General features: G+C 40.5%; 1 protein-coding gene across 2 annotated transcripts in view; it reads right to left on the bottom strand.

The window, feature by feature from the left end:
• Positions 1-15160, bottom strand: part of LOC118369714 (protocadherin-15-like) — a 269223-nt gene extending 254063 nt beyond the window's left edge. For both annotated transcript variants that reach the window (XM_052498598.1, XM_035754342.2), the window contains exon 1: positions 14884-15160. The gene's annotated coding sequence lies outside the window, so the exon portion shown is untranslated. The remainder of the gene's footprint in view (positions 1-14883) is intronic.
• Positions 15161-15457: the final 297 nt, after the last annotated feature.

Raw genomic sequence — 15457 nt, 5'->3', positions numbered from 1 at the left:
CTGGGTGTGTGGAATTTTTTGGTGCATTAAACAATATAGCACTACCCTGAACTCTCTGCTTCCTGACCCTGACTTCTCACCCACTACACCCCGGGCGTTACACCTACCTCATCCCCACACAGTATTTATTCCTTTATCTTGCTCCTTTGCACCCCAGTATCTCTACTTGCACATTCATCTTCTGCACATCTGTTTAAATTACTATATTGTAATTACTTCACCACCATGGCCTATTTATTTCCTTAATAACTCCCTTATCTTACCTCATTTGCACTTGTACATATACTTTTTGTTTTCTTTTGTTCTGCTGTATTATTGACTATGTTTTGTTTATTCCACGTGTAACTCTGTGTTGTTGTATGTGTCGAATTGCTATGCTTTATATTGGCCAGGTCGCAGTTGCAAATGAGAACTTGTTCTCAACTAGCCTACCTGGTTAAATAAAGGTGAAATAAAAAATGTTTTAATCATTTTTGCTTGTAAGCAGGAATCAGGAGGATAGAGCTGTGGTCGGATTTACCAAATGGAGGGCGAGGGAGAGCTTTGTACGTGTCTCTGTGTGTAGAGTACAGGTGATCTAGAATGTTTTTCCCTCTGGTTGCACTTTTAACATGTTGATAGAGATTCCGTAGAACTGATTTAAGTTTCCCTGCATTAAAGTCTCCGGCCACTAGGAGCGCCGCCTCTGGGTGAGTGGTTTCCTGTTTGCTTATTTCCTTATACAGCTGACTGAGTGCGGTCTTAGTGCCAGCATCTATTTTTGGTGGTAAATAAACAGCCACGAATAGTATAGCTTAGAAGTCTCTAGGCAAGTAGTGTGGCCTTCAATTTATCACAATATACTCTACTTTAGGCGAACAAAATCTAGAGACTTCCTTAGATTTCGTGCACCAGGTGTTGTTTACAATATGCACAGACCGCCCGCCCTCGTGTGCTGTTCTATCCTGCCGGTGCAGCGTGTATCCCAGTAGCTGAATATCCATGTCGTCATTCAGCCATGAATCCATGAAACATAGGATATTACAGTTGTTGATGTCCCGTTGGTAGGATATTTGTGATCGTACCTCGTCTAATTTATTGCCCGTTGGCGAGTAATATTGACGGTAACGGCAGCTTTCCCAGTCGCCATTCGCCGGGTCGGCCGGGTCCAAGACTAAATGGTTTATACTACGTCTATCGACATGTCTTATCATTTGTCACAGTGACATCATAAATATTCTTTAAATTAAAATTGTAACACCAATAAACACATCCATAAAAAAAATGATTTAGTATATGTCAATCTAGCAAACCAGCCAACTAAAAGTAACTTTCTAAACAATGGTTTTGGTTCATGTCTAGCTTTAAATTAAGTTAGCTGGCAAGCCAGTTCATAGCTGACAACGTCGTAACTTAATGTCACGCCCTAACCTTATAGAGAGACTTTTTATTTCTCTATTTGGTTAGGTCAGGGTGTGATTTGGGTGGGCATTTTATGTTTTCTATTTCCTTGTTTTTTGGCCGGGTATGGTTCCCAATCAGAGGCAGCTGTCTATCATTGTCTCTGATTGGGAATCATATTAGGTGCGAAAAAGTCTACCTGTGTTTGTGGGTAATTATTTATTTTCTGTGAGTGTTTGTGTACGCCACGGTTGCATCACGTTCGGTTTCTGTTTAGCATTTTTTTTTGTGAAGGTTTCACTTCGATAAAAAAAAATTGAATTACATGCACGCTGCACCTTGGCTCATTTATGACAGGGAATTTGAAGACAGCGATCGTGACACTTAAGCTAATTTGTATGCATTATTACAGGAAAATAAATTCACAACAAGATCATTATTTACAAGTTAATGGCAAGCTAATTACAGAAAATTGTTTGCAGTTGTGCGTGTGACGAAATAAAAGCAGGGCATACTACCAGATCATTTTAAAAAAACTAACACACTGTCTCATTGGCATAACGTTATATCCTAATTTGACTTGGTGCAGGTCATGTTGTTCTTCACATTACCATCTCTGGTAAACACACTATATTAAATAAAAACGTTGTTTATTTGTCACATGCATAGGATACAGTAAAACGCTAGAGTGAATTGGTTACTTGCATAGTCTTTTGTTTAGACATGTAGCTAGCTCGCTAAACAATGAAACATAATCCCAACTCATAACATTACTACCATACATGAATCTGCAGGTAGCTAAAGCTAACCAACTAGGTTCAATGTTGGCTAGCTAGCTAATATTAGGCTATGACTAGCAATGCAAATGGATTTCTGAGATACAAATGACATTACTACAAAGATCATACACATAACGTTAGCTAGCTAGTTAACAGTACACTTTAACTGGCAATGAAAATGACTTTCTGACAAAATTAGAAACGTATAATATCAGAAAATGTAGCTAGCTAGACTCTCTTACCCATATAAATGGATGAATGCTTTTCCCTCTCTGTCAAGGATGTCATGGTTGCCCTTAGTTTGAAGATGTAATCCAGAGACAGGTGTTTTATACAATAGCTTTCTTTGTGTTATCTTTTCAACTTCCTCCGCATATTTGCAATCAAACACCAGAGTTTTTTCCATCTCCTTAGTTATTTTGCTCTGCTTCCACTTGGTATTCCACTAATTTAAAAACTCAGTCCACCAGAAAGTGGAGAGCATTAGCAAGACTTTTGCAGTTCTTTGTGATATCTTTCAAAAAAGCAGCGTTAGAATTATTACCGACAAATACTGAGGAACTCATGTTACAGACAGAAGCATGCTACATGGCTACCAGTCCGAATTTATCTCTCGGCATATCCAGCCCAACCATTATCTCAGCCAATCATAGCTAGCGGGAAGGTTCCTGACTTTTTCTGTGGCTAAAACAACTAGACTCATAATTTAACAATTGTATTCATATTAGCAGATGGGGTCCACGTTTGTTATTAAGGCACATGAAGTTCACATGTTCCGGTTGGCATTTCTGACAGAAAAACACATTTTGGTGAAAAAATATATGTTTCCCTTCAAATACCTCTCCTTTGAAATATTGACGTGTGACATACGCCTAGTCACATATAAAGGCTGTTGTCAATCTTTTTTGGTGACAGCTATTAATCATCAAATTCAATGTGAAATAGATGGGTATACATGCTGTAGCAAAGACATAACATTAACATTTTAGCTGACTCAAATGCTTGCTAGGTATAATGCATGATAACTCAAAATGGGATGTTTTTTGCTGCTAGCCTGCTCCTGGCTGAGCCACACACAATCAGACTCTTTAACAATGCCCCCAGTTCTACCAGGGCTTCTAGCATGACCAACATTCAACATAACTTCTACCTTACAAAACAGTTATGTATAGTCAGCATAGATCACCATTACACTGAAGAGCTGAATGGTTTGGTCGCATACAAAATAAATTACATCTGCAAGAATGCATACCAGACCTGACATTGACAGTGAAAGAGAACAAGGTATTGCACAATATATGCCTTTTTAAAATTCCAATCCATTTTAAATCATATTGCCACCATTCAATCTCAGCTAAAAACAGCCAACCTTAAACACATCTAGTATTCAAGTCAACCACTTCTCTTCTCTAAAAAAGTTATTGAACTAACAGCCGAAGTCTGTTTGAATGAAGTATCAGTGTTCACTTACCTCTTACACTTTCAGAGAGCATTTCAGTGGGTAGAATGGATCTGCTAATGGTAACAACCAAAGAGGGGTCCAGCATGCTGTGATAAAAAAGGGAGCAATTTGCTACTTCCAAACTGGGAGTTACATTCCAATTAGAACTATATCATAGTAATCCCCAAAAACCTCAGTCCAAGCACATAAAAACATTAGAACTTGAATATGCATCTTTGACCCCCATCCTATTATCTTCACACATCCCATTGTCTGAGGATGGCTGGAACCCCTTAAGCACGGACAATGTGATGATGTGTGTGGTGTGGTGTGTGTGTGTGTGTGTGTGTGTGTGTGTGTGTGTGTGTGTGTGTGTGTGTGTGTGTGTGTGTGTGTGTGTGTGTGTGTGTGTGTGTGTGTGTGTGTGTGTGTGTGTGTGTGTGTGTGTGTGTGTGTGTGTGTGTGTGTGCGTGTGAGTGACAACGCAAAGGCGGCATGATCTTTGGATCAGCTAGCTCAAAGTGGTTAGACTATTAATTTAGCAAAAAATATTGTGACAATACCAAATGGACAGCCCAAGGCTTGCTCACGTGTGTAGAGATACAAAAGGGATATTGAAGGAAGTAAGACCTGCAATCACTTAGAGGTGGATTCACTCCGTATCGCCAAAGCTTTGCAGAAGATACATGTTAAGAGAGAGAGAGAGCAAGACCCCACCTGGAAAATGTTAATCAAGTCCTCATGATCTACCCACAATCAGCCCTGCCCTGATATGAACCCTCCCCTGCTGTCAGTAACAACCTTTGATTTTGTGCCACTGTCCCTGTGCCATGCCTCTGTTCCTACTTCAGGCCACTCCAGGTGTCAGAGTGGCACCAGACAGTCTAATGTCCCTCAGCGTCTAATTATGGGCTGATTTGATAAGGGTGCTCAACCTGAACCAGCCCTCTTGATAAACGTGGCATGTACGCATAGAAGGTTAGATCTTAATACAGCCCTGCATCTCACACAATGTCTTGGGAAATTGAAGCACGGGGGTGGTGGGGGTTAGGACAAGTCTTTCTAGCGGTCCTGGATCGTCTCCGTCTCCACATCCGGACAGAGTAAAATCATTTCAGGTATCGCTGACCACGGGTGTCATCAACTACTGGTGGAATGTCTCCCTTACATTTAGCAAAATGTCATTTTGGATTGTGCGTAAGGCCATCCATCACCTTGTGTGTATTACTAACAGTAAGAGGTACTGTATATGTGAACTCACAAGGTCATATCCTGCATGTACTGTAATCTTTTGACCTCCTTATAATTGCTTCTGTCACCACATGGTTATTGTCATCCTACCATATTTCTGTCAGTGCTCAATGACCCTGACTGAAATCCCACTGGGACTATGCAAATGTTCAACACAGCATCGTGGGATATGGTCTTTTTATGTCAGCACTCAACAAAATAACTGAACATCACCCAAATGTGACCATTGACACGACCTTCAAACAGACACATTTAAACGGACAATACCTCAAAAGGTTCGCTTTAGGGAAATATTTCTAGAAAATAAGAAAAACCCACACGGGGTAAAACAACAATGCTTAATTTCAATTAATAACACTGTAATATGTCTCAGACTTGTCATTGTTCAGTAATGTCTCATGCAGTGTTGCGCCAGATGAGAGTGAACAATTAGTTAGTCATGGGAGTGTTCCAACCTTGTTTAATTTGTGCTTTATAACATAAAAACACAAACATACACACATACACGCAAACCTTCGTCGCATGAGCCCAGGGTAATAATGAAGAGGCAATGAGTCACAAGTGCAAACTACTACTACTACTACTACTACTACTACTACTACTACTACTACTACTACTACTACTACTACTACTACTACAACAATAAGAACACACAATGCTGTGAGTTATAAAATTGTCTCCAATATCTATTTGGCTCACATAGCATTTTGATGAAAAGAAAGTCCCAGTTGCACAATATATAGAGTGAGGCCATCTTGAATACTGGTGTTTTCAGGTATTTTTTGGCCTACCCATCATTCCCTATGCTATTCTCTACTGTACATTCATACATCTAAAGAAGTACTTCATTATATTAGAATGGATAATGTATAGCCTCTGGTTCTGATTAGTTATCAGAGCATTATAACCTCTTTGGTTCACCTTATTAATACTGTATCTTAAGATGCCTTGAGCCTCCTCTTCTCTTACTGACAATAAAGATAAGAGTAATGTAAGGAGGTCCTTGTGTCATGTACTGAAGACCTGGCATCATTCGCCGAGCTCCTTTGGTGCAGTCCAGAACTCTCAAACTGTGCAATGCGTACAAGGAGGAGAATGTAAGGGAATGATTTTGTCTTAGGCTAAAAACATTCTGTGTGTGCTGCGTTGCAGATTTAATTGAATTCCATCGCTTCATTATAAACTCAATGCCACATGTCTTCTGACTTGCTTTGAGATGTCTTGAGGGAGATTATACATCACTCAACTATTGACAAAATCTCCTTGTCAATAGTTATTAAGAGATAGTCTTAACAAGAGGAGAGGTTTAGCAAACCAGGGATTACACAAGTCAATGTAATCTCAGGCAGAATAGAACTCATTTAACTCAGATACTAAACACATCCTGCTGATGTAGTCCTATACTGTGGCTTGGATGCATAGAGCATGGCAAAGGCTAGTCATATACAGTATAGGACGCCATGCAATGAATGTGACGCCTGGAACATACACACAAAAACTCCAGCTGTGGTAATCCGCACATAAGACAAGTCACAGTGTGTCCTACAACTCTCTACCATAGTCAGAGCATTGTGCCTGTGTGGAGAAAAGGGCAGAAGGTTTCTTCACATTATACAATTCAGATGGACAGACAAAGAGTAATGAATTATAGGACTGCCTTCAATAACAGTCAGGCTTAAACCTTAGGACTTTTCACAAACTATGTTACGGGCTCCGCATCCTAGCAATCTAGGACGCCATTGCGTTCACTGTGCGGTGCCCTATGTCGGGCTAACCAAGGCTGACCACTCCTGCTCTCTGCCACAAGTCACCAAATGTAAAGTTTAATGGAGACACGAATCACTCATCTCTTTTCCTGTGATGAGCACCGAGCACCCCTCTCCGAATATATGACCACGCATGCAGGCCTACACACAAACAACTTCGAAAGCATTGACCTATAATGTACATGTGAACCAGGGGCATTATCAGAGGCGTGGCAGCGCTACTGTCATGATCGTTAAGGAGTGGACCAAAGCGCAGCGTGATTTGGGTTCATCATAATTTATTTTAAATGTGAACCAGCAACAAAACAATAAAGAGTAACAAACAAACAAACGTACAGTTTTGTAGGGCTCAAAAGCAACAATACAAAAACAAGATCCCACAAACAAGTGGAAAAATGCTGCCTAAGTATAATCCCCAATCAGAGACAACGATAGACAGCTGCCTCTGATTGGGAACCATAACCGGCCAACAAAGAAATAGAAAACATAGAATACACATAGAAATAATAAACTAGAACAACCCCAGTCACGCCCTGACCTACTCCACCATAGAAAATAAATGTATTTATTTATTTTATTTATTTAAAGGCTTTCTATGGTCAGGACGTGACAGCTACCCTTAGTGTCCCCCCTTTCTCATTGGGTAAGAGTGCTGTTTGGATACCGGCCGTGCACAATCTCTTTAGAGGGCAGACTGGAGAAAAAGGCACAACAGGGTGACTGTAAGCTCTGTACAGGGCTTAACAACAGGTGCAACCAACAGACAGAATGGAGGGTGGCGAACATGACAACTTGCGGGCAGTGGGTTCTGAACTACAATGACAAAAAAAAATAATACAAAAAAATATTTACCACCACCTGAAAGGGCACTTTGGAGCCTGGAAGCGCAAAGGGGCATGTACTCTACGACAGCACCTCTTACACCCCAGGTTGAAAAGGTTTGTCATGGGCCCTCAAATCCTCAAAAAGTTATACATTTTGAATGGCTGCATCACTGCCTGGTATGGCAATAGCACTGCCCTCGATCACATGGAGCTACAGAGTGTGGTGCGGACAGCCAGTACATCACTGGGGCCTAGCCTCCTGCCATCCAGGAAATCTATATCAGGTGGTGTGGTACAAAGGCCCGGAAAATCTTTAAAGACTCCAACCACCCAAGCCATAGACTATTCTCTCTGCTTCCGCATGGCAAGCGGTACCGGTGCATCAAGTCTGGCAACAACATGCTCTTAAACAGCTTCTATCCCCAAGCAATAAAACTGATAAATAGCTAACAAAATCGCTACAAGGATGATCTGAATTGACCTTTTATCTTCAATGACCTTTAACTGTATCTATGCAGACTCAGAGGGCCCTACACACTCACACTCATTCCATCATCTGCTCACTCACAAAGTATATGCACATACAGTGCATTTGGAAAGTATTCAGACCCCTTGACATCTTCCACATGTTGTTATGTTACAGCCTTATTCTAAAATTGATTAAATAGTTTATTTTCCTCATCAATCTACACACAAAACCCTATAATAACAAATCAAAAACAGGTTTTTAGAAATGTATAAAAAATAAAAACTGAAATATTACATAGGTATTCAGACCTTTTACTCAATACTTTGTTGAAGCACCTTTGGCAGCGATTACAGTCTCGAGTATTCTTGGCACACACATATTTGGGGAGTTTCTCCCATTCGTCGCTGCCGATCCTCTCAAGCTCTGTCAGGTTGGATGGGGAGCGTCGCTGAACAGCTATTTTCAGGTCTCTCCAGAGATCTTCAATCAGGTTCAAGTTCGGGCTCTGGCTGGGCCACTCAAGGGCATACAGAGACTTGTCCCGAAGCAACTCCTGCGTTGTCTCGGCTGTGTGCTTAGTTGTTGGAGTCTAGAGCAGCTTTTCATCAAGGATCTCTCTAACCTTTGCTATGTTTATCTTTCCCTCGACCCTGACTAGTCTCCCAGTCCCTGCCACTGAAAAACATCCCCACAGCATGATGCTGCCACCACCATGCTTCACAGCAGGGATAGTGCCAATCTTGGTTTCATCAGACCAGAGAATTCTGTTAATCATGGTCTGAGAGTCTCTTTGCAAACACCAAGCTGGCTGTCATGTGCTTTCTACTGAGGAGTGGATTCCATCTGTCCACTCCACCATAAAGGCCTGATTGGAGGAGTGCTGCAGAGATGGTTCTCCATTTGGAAGGTTCTCCACCTCTCCAAAGAAGAACTCTGGAGCTCTGTCAGAGTGACCATAGGGTTGTTGGTTACCACCCTGACCAAGGCCCTTCTCCACTGATTGCTCAGTTTGGCCAGGCAGCTAGCTCTAAGAAGAGCCTTGTTGGGTTCAAACGTCTTCCATTTAAGAATGATGGACGCCACTGTGTTCTTGGGGAACTTCAATGCTGCAGAAATGTTTTGGTACCCTCACCCAAGTCTGTGCCTCAATACAATCCTGTCTCGGAGCTCTACGGAAAATTCCTTCGACCTCATGGCTTCGTTTCTTCTCAGACACGCACTTTGAAATGTGGAATCTTATATAAACAGCACCTGATGTCACAGGAAGGCCAAAAAGATCATCAAGGACAACAACCATCTGAGCCACTGCCTGTTGTGAAAAACTGAGTTTAAATGTATTTGGGATGGTGTTCTTCGGCTTGCAAGCATCTCCCTTTTTCCTCCAAACATAACGACGGTCATTATGGCCAAACAGTTCTATTTTTTGTTTCATCAGACCAAGGGACATTTTTCCAAACAGTACGATCTTTGTCCCCATGTGCAGTTGCAATCCGTAGTCTGGCTTTTTTATGGCGGTTTTGGACCAGTGGCTTCCTCCTTGCTGAGCGGCCTTTCAGGTTATGTACCTTTTTCATCCAGCATCTTCACAAGGTCTTTTGCTGTTGTTCTGGGATTGATTTGCACTTTTCACACCAAAGTACTTCATCTCTAGGATACAGAAAGTGTCTCCTTCCTGAGCGGTATGACAGCTGCGTGGTCTCATGGTGTTTATACTTGCGTACTATTGTTTGTACAGATGAACCTGGTACCTTCAGGCGTTTAGAAATTGCTCCCAAGGATGAACCAGACGTGTGGAGGTCTGCAATTTTGGCTGATCTCTTTTGATTTTCCCATGATGTCAAGCAAAGAGGCACTGAGTGTGAAGGTAGGCCTTGAACTACATCCACAGTTACACTTACAATTGACTCAAATTATGTCAATTAGCCAATCAGAAGCTTCTAAAGCCATGACATCATTTTCTGGAAATTTCCAAGCTGTTTAAAGTCACACTCAACTTAGTGTATGAAAATGTCTGACCCACTGGAATTGTGATATAGTGAATTATAAGTGAAATAATCTTTCTGTAAACAATTGTTTGAAAGTTACTTGTGTCAAACACAAAGTAGATGTCCTAACTGACTTGCCAAAACTATAGTTTGTTAACAATAAATGTGTGGAGTGGTTGAAAAATTAGGTTTAATGAATCCAACCTAAGTGTATGTACACTTCTGACTTCAACTGTATATACTGTATTCAATACTATCTATTGCATTTTAGCCTATTTACTCTGTCATTGCTCATCCATATATTTACATATTCTTATTCCATTCCTTTAATTAGATTTGTGTGTATTAGGTATTTGCTGTGAAATTGTTTCATATTACTTGTTAGATATTGCTGCACTGTCGGAACTAGAAGCACAAGCATTTTGCTACTCTCGCAATAACATCTGCTAACCATGTGTATGTGACCAATAAATGTGATTTGATTTGTGTGCCTTTCCAAATCAAGTCCAATCAATTGAATTTACCACAGGTGGATGCCAATCAAGTTGTAGAAACAGCCGAAGGATGATCAATGGAAACAGGATGCATCAGAGTTCAATTTCGAGTCTCTTAACAAAGGATCTGTGCATACATTAAAAAAAATCTGTATTCATTTTGTCATTATGGGGTATTATGTGTAGATGGATGAGGACAAAAATAATGTAATTCATTTTAGAATAAGGCGTTAATGTAAAAAGCCAAGGGGTCTGAATACTTTCCGAATGCACTGTACATTTCTACTGACTCTACACACACAGTGACCTGTCATTCAGGGCAGGTGGGGCAGAGGCTGTTTTTAGCCCCGCCTGTTTAGCTAAAACATTTTTTTTTATATATATATATATATTTAAATTCCACATTTTCCTTTCAAGTGGTATTAAGAATATGCATATCCTTGCTTCAGGGCCTGAGCTACAGGCCGTTAGATTTGGGTTTGCAATTTTAGATGAAAATGTTTTTAAAAATTAAAAAAGGGCAGATGACATGAAGGTCTGTCAATCCAGAAAATGGCAAGAACTTTCAAAGTTTCTTCAAATGCAGTTACAAAACCATCAAGCGCTATGATGAAACTGGCTCTCATGAGGACCGCCACAGGAAAGGAACACCCAGAGTTACATCTGCTGCAGAGGATACTTTCATTAGAGTTACCAGCCTCAGAAAAATGCAGCCTAAATCCATGTTTCACAGAATTCAAGTAACAGACACATCTCAACATCAACTATTCAGAGGAGACTGCATGAATCAGGCCTTCATGATCTAATTGATGCAAAGAAACCACTACTAAAGGATACCAATAAGAAACATGAGCAATGGACAATAGACCGGTGGAAATTTGTCCTTTGTTCTGATGAGTCCAAATTTGAGATTTTAGTTACACCCGCTGTGTCTTTGTGAGACGTGGAGTAGTAGATCAACGGATGATCTCCGCATGTGTGGTTACCACCATGAAGCATTGAGGAGGAGGCGTGGGGACCTTTGCTGGTGACACTGTCTGTGATTTTTTTTAGAATTCAAGACACACGTAAGCAGAATGGCTACCATGGCATTCGACATCTATATGCCATCCCATCTGGTTTTGACCTTGTGGGACTATCATTTGTTTTTCAATGACACAATACATATCCATCCTTTGTAAGGGATTTTTGACCAAGAAGGAGAGTGATGGAGTGCTGCATCAGATGACCAGGCCTCCACAATTTTTATTTTACCTTTATTTAACTAGGCAAGTCAGTTAAGAACAAATTCTTATTTTCAATGACAGCCTAGGAACAGTGGGTTAACTGCCTGTTCAGGAGCAGAACGACAGATTTGTACCTTGTAAGCTCGGGGATTTGAACTTGCAACCTTCACGGTTACTAGTCCAACGCTCTAACCACTAGGCTACCCTGCCGCCCCACAATCACCAGACCTCGACCCAATTGAGGTGGTTTGGGTTGAGTTGGACAGCAGAGTGAAGGAAAAGCAGCCAACAGTAGCTCAGCATATGTGGGAAATCCTTCAAGACTGTTGGAAAAGCATTCCAGGTGAAGCTGGTTGAGAGAATGCCAAGAGCATGCAAAGTTGTCATCAAGACAAAGGGTGGCAAATTTGAGGAATATAAAATATATTTGGATTTGTTTAACACTTTTTTGATTAGTACATCATTCCATGTGTGTTATTTTATAGTTTTGATGTCTTCACTATTATGTCTTCACTACAATGTAGAAAATTGTAAAAATAAAGAAAAAGCCTGGAATTAGTAGGTGTGTCCAAACTTTTGACTTGAAGTTTTATCTAATGTATTATTATTTATTTTTTTAATGTTCATGTTATTTTAGCACTAATACGTGACACATATCAGTTTGCAAACAATGAAACTTCTTCGGGATCACTGTCCCTTCCACAGTAACAAGAAATTTTCCCAGGACATAGACATATCTGATATTGGCAGAAAGCTTAAATTCTTGTTAATCTAACTGCACTGTCCAATTTACAGTAGCTATTACAGTGAAAGAATAGCATGCTAGTTAGTCAGAAATCGCAAATTCAACAATGAGTGGTTTGGAAGGAATCAGTGGCTAACTGCAAGCGTTGCAAATTAATCACTATTTTGCTTCCCCTGTCTGCTATTCGGTGGAGAGGGTGTGTGGTCCAAGTCTGGGTTTAAGGGTCTCTTTCCAAGCTTAAAATTATTAACATTCATAAGCAACACCATGAACCAGAAAATGTTGAATACATTGGCCATGCTGTCAATCCATCGTGACTTCTGCAACGTTAAAAACACCTGGAAACCGACAACTGATCTCAGACTAGGAAAATATGTTTTTTAACGGTCATCCAACTCGGAATTCCAAGTTAGGATCTCTGACCTCCTCTAGTGCACTGACCTGAAGATCACTAACGTCATGATTCAATCTAGTTAATTTCCGAGTTCCCGATTGTCTTGAAAGCACCGTAAATTCAGAGAATGCCAGTTACATGACTAAATTTACCCACAAGAAGGACTTCCGCACCACCTTCCTGTTCAATTGAGCACAGCACAATGGGGAGTCCAAAAATATATTGTATGCTGCTACATAAATTATGTACTATGCCAGGGAGATATGTATACTGTAGCAGAGAAAGTAATACTAAGTCTATGTTGTGTAGTAATCTATTAGTCGCCCTAATAATTTGGTCACAATTCCCCCCCCATAACTTAGCCTGCTGTTTGACTTGGTGGTGCAAATGTAGCCTATAGCCTGTTTTTAGAGAAATGTCATTGTCAAATATTTTAAGAGCTTCCATTGTCTACTCATATGCCCCCTTTATTTATCATATGGTTCTGACTTGTTGTACAGGGAGAATACTATAATGCTCATGCTCTGAATTATGTCACTGTACATTTAAAAAGTGCTGAACAAATAGTTATATAGACTACGTCGTCTTAGCTTGCTCATTAATGTCTTAATCGAAATTACGGATTACCTCTTATCTGCTCATCGCTCCCTTATGCCATAGTTTGTACATCTCAATTGTCAGTAAAAACATTTGTTTAAGCAGGTCAGCCATATCAGCTATGTTTTTTAAAAAGGCACTAAATGAGGCTGAATGAACTCTTTCGCTGCCAGACAAGGCTCCGCTGATAGCCAGCTGTAGCGGTGGTAAAGATAGCTCTTTGGTTGGGACAGCTTTATGTAGGCCCTAACAGTTTGTGGGCACCGTTTGTCACCGTTATAGTGCAATTGATATATTGTTTAGTGTTGTGACTTTGCTGACATGCATAAAACTTTGCTGGCTTGCCCCACCAAGATTTAAATGCTAAAATCACCACTGACACACATGCACACCCACTCACAAACAAGTTGCTGGTACTGTTTATCTTAAATCATGTTGCCTAGTTACGTTACCCCATACATATCTACCTCCATCACTCCAGTATCCCTGCACATTGTAAGTATGGCATTGGAACTAACCCTGTATATAGTATGCTTACCTACTTTTTAATTTCTTCATATTTCTTCTTATTTATCTTTTTTTTTGGTATTACATTATTATTGATTGTCATTGATTATTGCATTGTTGGTCTTTGAGTTTGCAAGTAAGGCATTTCACTGTACTTGTGCATGTGACATTAAAACTTTAAACTGAAACTTTGAACCTGATCTGTGCACATGGCTCCATGCACATCAGAGTGACACAGTTGTATCCAATTTTCGAAATAAATAAACAGTATCTAAATATTTATCAGAAAAAAAGACGAATGGAAGGTAGCTGCCAGGAATTGGGCTGCAGAAGGTGTGTGGCTGTTCAATCCTTGAGGTAAATCCACAGGCGAGAGAGAGAGAACGAGAAAGAGCGAGAGAGAGAGAAAGAGAGAGACCCGACCCATGCGCGTGAAGGCGCTATATAGCTCCTTGACTCAGTGGAGAAATGTGTGATTTTTGGATGCTTCGCATAAAACAAAAGCGCTGATCATTCGACTCGGGGGGACATGACGTCCTTAAAGCTACTGATTATCGTGAAACAACGCTTGGTTTTGCCTGCAGCTACAGTTTACAGTAAAACATTAATAGTATATCACCCTTGCGTAATCCAATGTGAACGCTGATGCACTCAGTGTGATTTAAAACTTCACTTTCAAGAGATTAACGGAACGGTAGTCTACCCTGGGTAGAGTAGTTTAACCATGGTGACGCAATGTCAATGATGAAATATAGTGCTAATAATTATTAACACGTTCAAATTGTTTATTACTGGCATCCCCCTATACTGAATGTATTATACACTGCATTTAGTCATTTTATTTGAAAGGACTAGACTAGATCATAGAACCACACACAACAAACACAATAGTTTATATAATCCTATATATTACAACGGCTGCAGGCTACAAACATTCCAATACATTTCAACGACCTCTACACATTATTCCCTTACTGAAGTCCAAATATTACGACGGTCATATCAAACGTAAAATAATGTCTTACCATGTTGTCTCCAAAAGCACCCAAATCCTATTCCGATTGTCACAGAAGCCAACTGACACTAGAACACATCCTCACACAAGCACATCAGCCCTCGACCGCCCCCTGTCTCTCGCCTACACTTAAAAGGGAAACTCGGTGGCCAGAAATAACAACTATTGTACGAGTTAGTATATTTCTGTTGGCAAGCACGAATATCAAGCATCGAAACTCTGCTGCGCACAGCACATAGTTTACAGAAATCAACTACTCGTTGAAATTCAGACGCTCTCTCTCTCTCTCCCGGCCTGAGCAAATGCTCATGACGTTAAGCAGTAATCGTATTACGCGGGGCAGTAAAGGTGAAGTCGGGTAAATCTGTATTTTCCCCCTGTCCCCGTCGTCAGACAGAGCAGCTCTACCTGGCCAACTCCTACTACACAGAGGGGTAGGGAGGGACAGTAAAGACACACAGGACCATGCTAGTCTACACTTTAGTTTCTATAGGGTGTTGTACACTTGGATTAAGAATGGGAGAAATTACCTTTGACAAGGTTATGTCACATACTCTATTTTCACCAAATCTATTTTATAAATG

Source organism: Oncorhynchus keta, chromosome 36 (assembly GCF_023373465.1).
Source record: "Oncorhynchus keta strain PuntledgeMale-10-30-2019 chromosome 36, Oket_V2, whole genome shotgun sequence".
Taxonomy (NCBI): domain Eukaryota; kingdom Metazoa; phylum Chordata; class Actinopteri; order Salmoniformes; family Salmonidae; genus Oncorhynchus; species Oncorhynchus keta.
The sequence above is the reverse complement of the archived record's forward strand: the minus strand, read 5'-3'. Positions and strand labels throughout refer to the sequence as shown.